Source organism: Nestor notabilis, unplaced genomic scaffold (genome assembly GCF_000696875.1).
Source record: "Nestor notabilis isolate BGI_N333 unplaced genomic scaffold, ASM69687v1 scaffold2924, whole genome shotgun sequence".
Lineage (NCBI taxonomy): Eukaryota > Metazoa > Chordata > Aves > Psittaciformes > Psittacidae > Nestor > Nestor notabilis.
In genome coordinates this window covers 32,850-42,605 of record NW_009925014.1, presented here as the reverse complement: position 1 = coordinate 42,605, position 9,756 = coordinate 32,850, and the positions used below count along the sequence as shown (strand labels likewise).

The window sequence follows — 9,756 nt, the reverse complement described above, 5'->3', positions numbered from 1 at the left end:
ATCTCCTCTCGCCAGCTGGACAGCAGTTCTGGCTTGGGCTGTGTTGGTAACACAGGGCCCATCAGCTGGAGGTATTCAGTGAAGAGGACATTCCTTCTGCTTCTCCATGGACAGGAGAATACAGGAGCTGTCCTGGAGAAGGGCAAGAACTCTTTCCTGAGCAGATGAGAGCTTTCTCTTTTCATCGATCAGACTTCTGTGTCATTTGCAGAGCTGCTCCATAGCACAGATTTTATGGTATGTAGTTGAAATGCACCATTAAATTTCACATTGGTGTCATGTAGAAGCCCTTGGTTGTTACCAAGCTCCACACCTTTCATCCACAAGAGCTAAGGAGACTCATTTGTCTATGTACTACTGCTCTGCTTTCAGTAGGGCACGCTGCCTCGCTCCAAATAATCCTGTATCAGATGGAGCTGGTTCTGTCTTGGTGCTCCATCCCGACTGTGTAGTAGGCTTGGCAGACTTTGAGAGGCTTAAGGCAGATAAAGCCATGATCAGAAATTAATTGCTGTTGACAGCAGACATTAAAGGTAATGTCTGTGGCTGGGAGTACAGATGAGCACCAGCCATGCTGTGCTCCTGTTACACACTTACCCTGGCAATAACAAATTCCATGTGTGTAGAAACAAATTCCTTTCCCTGCATTTAAAACTAAGCAGCTGTATATAAACAGATCTCTCCCTTGATCTGAGTAAAATTAACTAAGTAATAGTTAGGTGTCCAACAAAACAGAAGATGGAAGAGCAGCTTTGATGAGAGAAAATGATACATAAGGAAATATAGTTAAGAAAGTCTATTCCAAGAAGAATTCTGTTAAGCTTTTATGATTAAGAAACTGTTCTCCTGATTTTGGCTTTTCTTCTTTCCCATGCCTCCTGTAGTTTATCTACTTAAAAATTCTGTTTCCTGGTTTTATTACCCAGTAGGAAAATTTCCTCTTGTTGGTGGCTTCTGCCATTCCAGAGGCTTAGAGCTTCCACTACCAGTACGGACTCTGAGACCAGTGGGACGGCTAAAGTAGCAGTGGTGGTCAGTCCTGACATAGCTACCCCTCACCTCTTCGTGGATGAATTACCAGGTTAGCTTAGAAGGTTTACAGGGAAGGTCAACACTTCAGAGTTGGAACAAAACAGAATAAACATCATTTTGACTAATGCAGGTAGCATCAAATGATCAATAGCCAGCTGTCAATCTTTCAAGGAGATTGCCATCTGTTCAAAAAGTCCTCATAGAATCCCAATTGGAAGGGACCTTAAGGGTCACCTGGTCCAACCTTTCTAGGCAAAGCATGACCTAGACTAGTTGTTCCAGCACCCGGTCTACCCTGTCCTCTCATGTCCCCTGGTCTGTCCATGCTGGGGAGGGAAATTGTAAGCTGCCGTTGTAGACAATAGCTGTAAACATCCCTGGCAGTATGATTCCTTAGAACTAATTAACTAATTATGGTACATAATGAGAAACACTTATCTGAATGGACATGAAGAATTCTTCCTCCGTTAAGGAGATGGTGGCTAAAATCCTGGGTGCAAAGATGTCTGTAAGTAAAGGATTGCTAGCAAGGAAGATATGACCTAGTTGCTGAGTGTTGAATACTGCATATTAGAAATCAGTTTTCCTTTTCTGTTATAGAGGAATAGCAGGTGGTGAACTGGAGGTTAGCAGAACCTTTCTTCTCTACTGAGAAATGTATTTTAAGAGGGTCATTTGTGGCACGCTTCTGTCCAAGAATGGGAAGCAGATGGTGTGGTCCATTTTAAATGTCAAATAATCATAAGGGACATTTTTGGAGCTAGAAAAGACAAACTTCTGATATAAGTTCTGTGATGTTAAATGTGCTTATATATGCAGGGTCTTGTAAAATGTGACTGGATTCCTTTGAGCTCTGTGTTTTGCTGCAGTTATCCATGTATTTACTGACAGTTTTGGGGGATTGTTCCTCTGCTGTCCACCCAGTGCTTTGACTTAAAGATTAGCCATGGCCAGAAGCCAGCTGTGAGATGGGTGTGCTCCTGCTTCTGGTGGTGTGGGAATTTCTAGGCTGACTTATGATGCTTCCTGCTAGTATATCTGGTGTCAAGGTTTGAAATGAGGAAATAATCTGCCTCTAAGCCACATGATAATTATGACTTAGTTGCTGTCCGAAGCTTACTGGGAAGAGCTTTCTGTTCCTTTGTGCCCAAAGGTGCACACATATTATGTTTCTTGGGACTAGTCTGCATTAGGTTACTGTCTCGTGGTCACTTTGGACTGCAGAGACCTGGCCACAGGCTCCTGCCAGTGCCCTCCACTCCTCTTTCCCCACATAACTGACAGCCAGCTCAGATGCCAACTCTTCTGAAGCCTTATGGATCTCAGCGAAGCTGCCACAAACTGCAGACAGCTCAAGTCATCCAGCATTTCTTCTTCCAGCAAGTTCTGAGTTAGCAGATAAGTTATGAATGCCACCTGTGTTTTCAAAATGTGGTGGGCTTTCAAGGTACTTTCTCCCCCTTTCTGAATTGCCCTGTCCTCTTACAATGCATTGTTGAAATTATGGATCCAAGGACTCTCTAAGTGTGCTCCTTCGTGGAATAAAAATTATTTTCAATTGATTTAATGATACATGAAGGCCAGGTTGGACAGGGCTTGGAGCAACCTGGTCTAGTGGAAGGTGTCCCTGCCCATGGCAGGGGTTGGAACTGGATAAGCTTTATTTGTTCTGATTCTGTGATTCTATGATGATTCTGTGAGTACTTCTAGGGCTGTTAATGCAGAGAGCTCCGATGTTCCTGGGAGAGTGTCCAGCTTTGGAAGTCAGGCACTCTGCACTCCTACTAGCTGGGAACTTTGGAAGTCAAGTGCTGACCGCTCACAGCTGTAAAAACTAAGAGTCCTCACATAGCCAAATGTGTGTTGAGTTCCAGCAGACCAAGGTATCCAGGTATGCATTTTAGCAGTGTACCACCCTGGAAGTTGTTAGTGATTTTTTCTCATCTGCAGTCTCAATACCAGAGCCACTAAAGATGCTTTTTCCATGCTTTTAGACATTGATGCATCTGATGATTTTGAAAAATGTTTGTTATTTTTCATTTTCATTTTCCTTGTTATTTTTTGTCCTTTATTACAGTCGTGTTTCAAAGGCTCATTTTGTGAGAGATTTTAGTGTTATGTATAAATTCACAGTTCTGGTCTTGGACTTGTTTGGGCTGAGCAGGTAGTAGTACATGAAGCCATGTAAGGCATGTTAAGACATGAGTTGTCACAATATTTAGCTGAAGAACTTAATGTTGTGTAAAGTAAGAAAGAGTTTGCTTGGTTTATGCATATCTAATATGTTACCAGCAAACTTCTGCTACATATCCTGTATTTGTAGGTAACCACCAGCATCAGGTTAGCTTAGTAAAGCAGGTTGCTGAGGACTCCTGATGATTTATATTGAGCTCAGATAAAATCTCAGTCTTTGGCTTTAACAGGCTTGAAGCCACAGAATAACTTTTCCATGACAGGTTTTTGATGTCTTGAAGATGTCATGTTTATGAGTGCTATACAGACCCCTGGGGAGAGTGAGATGGCACGTTTTTGGTGTCTGGTCATTTCTCTTGTCCCTGGATGCACGCACAGAGAAGTTCAACAAAATAACATAGACAAAGCTTTTCATCTGAAAGATAGGAGCATTGAGACTGGGAAAAAGGGCAGAGAAAAACTCAGGAAGAATGCCTGTCCCCACTCTGGTAATACAGGTTTTGAGGAGAAAATACAGAGCTTTGAGAAGCTCTAATAAGGAGAGAAAGCAATTATGGAAACTTGTATTCATCCAGTGGTTAATAAATAGAAGAATGTGTAGCAGCTACTTAGTACAACTTTAGGAGAGACATTACAAGTTGGCCTACTTTCCTCTCTTTGAAAATAGCATCATGGAATTGAGTTGCTGCAGCATACAGCCATCCTTGAGGGCACTTTGTATGTTAACACACTTGCTGAGAAGGGATAGACATTGATCTCTGTTTGTTCCAAACTGATGTTTTGTGATTCTCTTTTCCTCCTCCTTCTCAGGAGACAATGCAACATGATTCCTGTTAAGAACTCTGCTATCAATGCTAGGCACTAAAACTGTGCCTAAGTGATGCAGGTCACCCTAAGCCAAGGCAGCAGATGTCTAATATGCGTCTGGTGTCTTGAGGGGCATCACCTCGCTCCTCAGTGCATGGTGTGACTTTGAGTGAATGAGCACCATGACTGTGGGCAGGTTTAAAGTGACACTGCACTAATCCCTGCTTGTACTCAGATGCACATCTCAGAGCCTGTGTGTTCTCTTATTTGCTGGGTTTTCTTAGACGTGAGGGAAGCAGTCAGGGCTGTAGCCATCTGATTCTGAAGATATACCCTGTTATTCTTTAAGCAAGTAAGCATATATGAAGAATGTGTATACATAGAGATACAGAGATAGATAGATACAGGGATAGACAGACAGATAGAGATAGATACAGAGATAGAGATACACAGCTAGATATAGATAGGTAGGTAGAAAGGTAGGTAGGTAGGTAGATAGGTAGATAAATAGAGGTATCAGTGTAGTATACTGATACTGCTGGTATCAGTGGCAGTGTATCACAGAATTCAGCCCACATATTTCACAATATAAAATCAGACTGTAAGAATCTTCCATGCTTAGGGTTCTCTTTAAGTATACTGAGGTTTGGCCGGTGACAGCTTTCATGAAATTAGACTTGAGCAGATCCCAGCTTTATGTAATAGTAGAGAAAGAGGTAGAGATTCATTCTTTTAAAGTTACACTCTAGGAAAGATAGGAACTGTAACCCAGAATGTCTTTTTGGTCTCTTTTTTTAATATAGGAAAGCATATAGGAGGGGTACAGTCATGCCCAATTTTTGATGTAGGTGTTTATGTTAAAAGTTGAGTGTTTCTGAAAAAGGATTTAGAAGGGAGGCAAACGTTCCTGCCTGCAGAGGGGTTATGGCTTTCCGAATATGCATGCCTGAGTTCACAGATACAGCTGCTGGACAGAGAGTTACCATTTGATTCCAGCAGCATAGTTCTAGGTCTTTAGAGGTGGCACAAGGCGAGGTCAGCAGCCATGGTTTTCAGCAAAGCATGATGACAAAGCATGTAGGGGAGATTTCCTTCTGAAAAAAAGGAAAGTGTGAAAAAAGAAATACCCACCTGAACATGTGCCCACGTCACTGTGTGTTCTCCCTTCCTACCCAAATGTTTGCAGGACTGATTCACTTGGGGAAAGACTCATCTTTTTCTGACAGGTGAGATCATGGTGTGAAAGATGCAGGTAAGCAGCAAAACAGAAAAAAAGGAGGAGATAACAAACCAGCTAATTCCAGAATGAGATTAGGAAGGGTTAGTCTGTCTAGCACAAATCCACAGACAGGCAGACTGGTTTCCTCTATGTGTAACAGAGAATATTGCTGTTTGGTAACAGCCACCTCTTGGCTGTTGTAGACACTCAGCACTACCAGGTAGGTTAACTTGCAAAGAACCTTTGTTGTCAAATGATTCATTTAAATAATTCCCTTCAGTAATCATTGCTTTGATCTCTCCCCACTCATAGCGAGGGGGTTGTTTCTTGAACTTTTGCTTGTGTCTGAATTGCTTATTCTGTACTCCAGAGAAGAGTTTTATCAGGAAAGATGAATTTCTCCTCCACATGGTGACAGCAGCTCCAACATGCAGGTAAGGGGGTGTCCAAAGGCACTCCCGTGGCATTCAGATAGCACATCTGCAGTATTGCCTACCTGTCAGCTGTTCATCTTAGTGCTGAAACCACCCCTGGATGTAAATATTTGCAGTTGTTCAGTAGAATTATGCCAGCTTCAAGCACCTCAGGTTTTCCTAAACCATGGTTTACTATGCAAAGATTATGGTGCATTTTCCTTTGAATGCCAATTTTATTTACACTCTGTTCTGCGCAAAACCTGTAATCATGCCCAGGGGAAGTCCCAGCATCCAGAGGAGGGCCACAAGGATGATAAGGGGGCTGAAGCACCTCCCATATGAAGACAGGCTGAGAAAGTTGGGGCTGTTCAGCCTGGGGAAGAGAAGACTGCGTGGAGCCCGCATGGTGGCCTTCCAGTATCTGAAGGGGGCCTACAAGGATGCTGGGGAGGGACTCTTCATCAGGGACTGTAGCAATAGGACAAGGGGTGATGGGTTCAAACTGAAACAGGGGAAGTTTAGATTAGATATAAGGAAGAAGTTCTTTACAGTGAGGGTGGTGAGGCACTGGAATAGGTTGCCCAAGGAAATTGTGAATGCTCCAACCCTGGCGGTGTTCAAGGCCAGGTTGGACAGAGCCTTGGGCAACATGGTCTAGCATGTGGTGCCTCTGCTCATGGCAGGTGTGTTGGAACTAGATCATCTTAAGGTCCTTTCCAACCCTAACTATTCTGTGATTCTATGTGTGTTTCTTAACCTAATTGCTTAATGACCTCCAGAGGCTTAGCTGGGGTTTGTGACCTAAGATCCAACAGTGTATGGCAGTATGAATAGGTAAAGCCCATTTCCTAGCATTGCAGATGCCTTTCCCTTCCAAACCTGGGAAGGTCTCAGCCTGGACAGAAGATAGAGGATGGTTTTCACTACAACTCCATAGTAAACACTGGGGTTTGCTTTGTAATTAGTCTCACTTGGAGCCCTGTGATGCACAGTCCAGAGGCAAACTTGGACAGCTTTCTGTAGAGTGGATTAGCTAAAATATCTAAAGTGTTTGTGTCCACATGCCTAGGAGGTTCCGATTTATGTATTTTGTGTTTATAAGAATAATAATGCCATCTCCTGAACAGAACACATCTGAGGAGACTTTCTGTGCTGTTCCCTAAAGTTATCTCCTGCTCCCCCTTCATGTGCCTCAGCAGAAGCCAGCAAACACAGAACAAACTCTTAAGAATTAGCCAAATTAATTATGATCCATTATGAGAAATAACTTCAAATGGTCAAAGTATTGGAATAGACTTTAATGCTATGAAAAGACTCATTGACTCTGTGAGCTCTTCTAAAATTTGTACTAGTGCCCCAACACTCAGCAGAATCATGAGCAATGGCACGAGGAAAGTGGTTTAATGACTGGGCTATGGGAGCATTGCATCTTGTCATCATTTTGGGCTCTTTTCTCCTGTGTCACATTGTCATCCCTTTGCCCTTATGTCCTGTGAAGTGCTTGGTGTGCAGATTGCAGGATTTGCCAAAGGAGTTGTCGTTAGTACATGTAACTGGGGCTTGGTTCTGATTGTTTGACCCATTTAAGTGCTGAGTTATGGAAAACAGACAAGTGAGAACAGATAAAGCACTTATACTACCCTGGATTGTTTGGATGGGGCACAGCAGTTTAGTAGGTGAATTTAGGGAGAAGATCCCACTGTTTCACTGCCCAGCAAGGTATGAGGCTTGCTGAGTCCTGTAGCTTGAATGGAGCTAACAAGAAATCTGGAGAGGGTCTTTGGACAAGGGCCTATAAGGACAGGACAAGGGGGAATGGCTTTAAACTGACCAAAAGAGGGGACATTTAGATCAAACGTTAGGAAGAAGTTGTTCCCTGTGAGGGTGATAAGGCCCTGGCACAGGTTGCCCAGAGAAGCTGTAACTGCCCCATCCCTGGCAGTGTTCAAGACCAGGTTGGACAGGGCTTGGGGTAACCTATTCTAGTGGAAGGTGTCCCTGCCTGTGGCAGGGGGTTGGAACTGGATGAGCTTTAAGGTCCCTTCTAATTCAAACCAGCCTGTGATTCTATGAATATCCTCACGAGTCCTGGTACATCTCATGGAATACACTGCATACTAGGCTGAGTGAAACAGTTGAGTTTTCACCACCAAGCCCAGTTAGGGGGAGGTTTGGGGCTTCTGTGGAAAGAAATATGCAAGTTGCATTTCAGGAGGTGGAAGGCTCAGAGCTTGAAAATGTTTCCAGTGCTACTTTTTTTTTTTTACTAAATCTTGGCCAAAAATGATCATTCCATTTTTTCCTAGAGTGAGGTTATATTTTTTCTTGCTTTGTTGGTATTGCACACTTGAAAAATATTCTGTGGGTGTGTGCATGGAAAATCCTAATATATTGAGGATCCCCTCTGTGTGCAGAAGGTGACTGCATATTAATCCTTTCTGACTTGCTCTGCCTGTTCACATGCACACAAAAGAGATTCTCATCTTTGTCTGAGCTGCAAAAACACCTACTGAAGAAGGGAAGTTATGGCCAACCCAGCATGCAATTGGTTCTTCATGAAGCCATCTCAAGCGATGTGATGATGGTGGTGGTACGTTTCCTCTGGACACTGCTATCAGCAGTGCCACCAGCTGCAGCAGGTTTTAGAACTGGAGCTTGTCCATGAATTTCCCACTTGTGTGCCATCACAGGATCCACATTCTAGAGGGCCATAGGACTTGAGATTGAGTCGTAAAGCCCTTTGCAGAGCTGGTCTCACCCACAGTGATGGGCTAAGTTTCTGCAAACAACTGGGGACAGCCTGGCCATTTGATGTGGGGACTGGGGAGAGTTAGTTATGTGTTTCTGCAAGCCACTGTGATACTTAGGAGGGAGAGGCTTCCCAGCTGCTTCAGCCAGCAGTTGAATCCACTCAAGATGAGTTATGGTGTGGCCATCCAGCATGTTTTGCAACATTGACCCTCATCCTGCTATCCTTCCACAAGCAAAACTTACATCCACTTTACTGGAAGTCTTGCCTGGGAACATGTGAAAGGCCAGCCTGTGTACTTGAAACGACCTTGGCTTGCATCACCTCCAGCATGGAAAGAAAGGGCTCGAAAGCTGTGCTGTCATTTGGGGAAATGCCCCCTTTCAGTACGAGTCAACACAAGCGGAAGGCAGAACCATACACTCCTTTCATTCCACCGGATGCAGGTTGCTTTTGCCAGGTTCATGGAGCAGGAAGAAATGTGTATTTAAGGGTTGTATCGTCTCTTTCTTCTAAATGGAAGAGTGGGGGAAGGGGGTTGTTCCTTGCCTGTCGTGGAGCCAGACACAACACGACCTCTGTTCCTAGTGAGGACAACATAACATGTCTGAACAGGCCTCTCTGATTGCTTAGAGCCTGTTGGTGTGCTGGCTTAGATTTAGGAAGAGCTATGTAACTACAGCTGTGACTTTTCTTCTCCTTCAAAAGTCCGTGGTGATATTTTGCTTTGCTGTCCTAAGTGGAAGATGCAGCTTTTGCATGATTCCAGCTATAGGCTATTGAACACATCCCCTTAAAAGCCAGTTCAGAATGGTTCATCTGAACCCTACCCCTTGACCAGGGGGTCAAGGACCCACCCAGTATTCTGTGACATTCACAGAGAAGGGTATTTCAAGGCCTGATGTGAGGCAAGAAAAGGAGCAGGGGTAATTCTGGGTAAGGAAGTGAAGTATTTGGCCTAAATCTCCTTAGCGATGAATATTATGCTTGAAATCACAAGTGTGTGATATATTATAGAACCACATAATTGAATTAATTTTTTCAGTGGGTATCTGGTGACTTCCCCCATTCCAACACCACCAGAATAACCTCTTCAGAGTTCCTGATTTATTTTATCCAAGGAAATGGTGACTCTACAGGTGAGGATGTTTCTGAAACAGAATCAGAATGGACGTTAATGTCTTAATATTTCATAGAATCACAGGCTGGTTTGAATTAGAAGGGACCTTAAAGCTCATCCAGTACCAACCCCCTGCCACAGGCAGGGACACCTTCCACTAGAGCAGGGTGCTCCAAGTCCCATCCAACCTGGCCCCGAACCCTGCCAGGGATGGAATAAT

At 43.8% G+C, this 9,756-nt stretch overlaps 1 protein-coding gene across 1 annotated transcript in view; it reads left to right on the top strand.

Moving 5' to 3' along the window:
• ADAMTS3 (ADAM metallopeptidase with thrombospondin type 1 motif, 3) overlaps positions 1-9,756 on the top strand; it is an 86,488-nt gene that overhangs the window by 47,880 nt on the left and 28,852 nt on the right. The window lies entirely within an intron of this gene.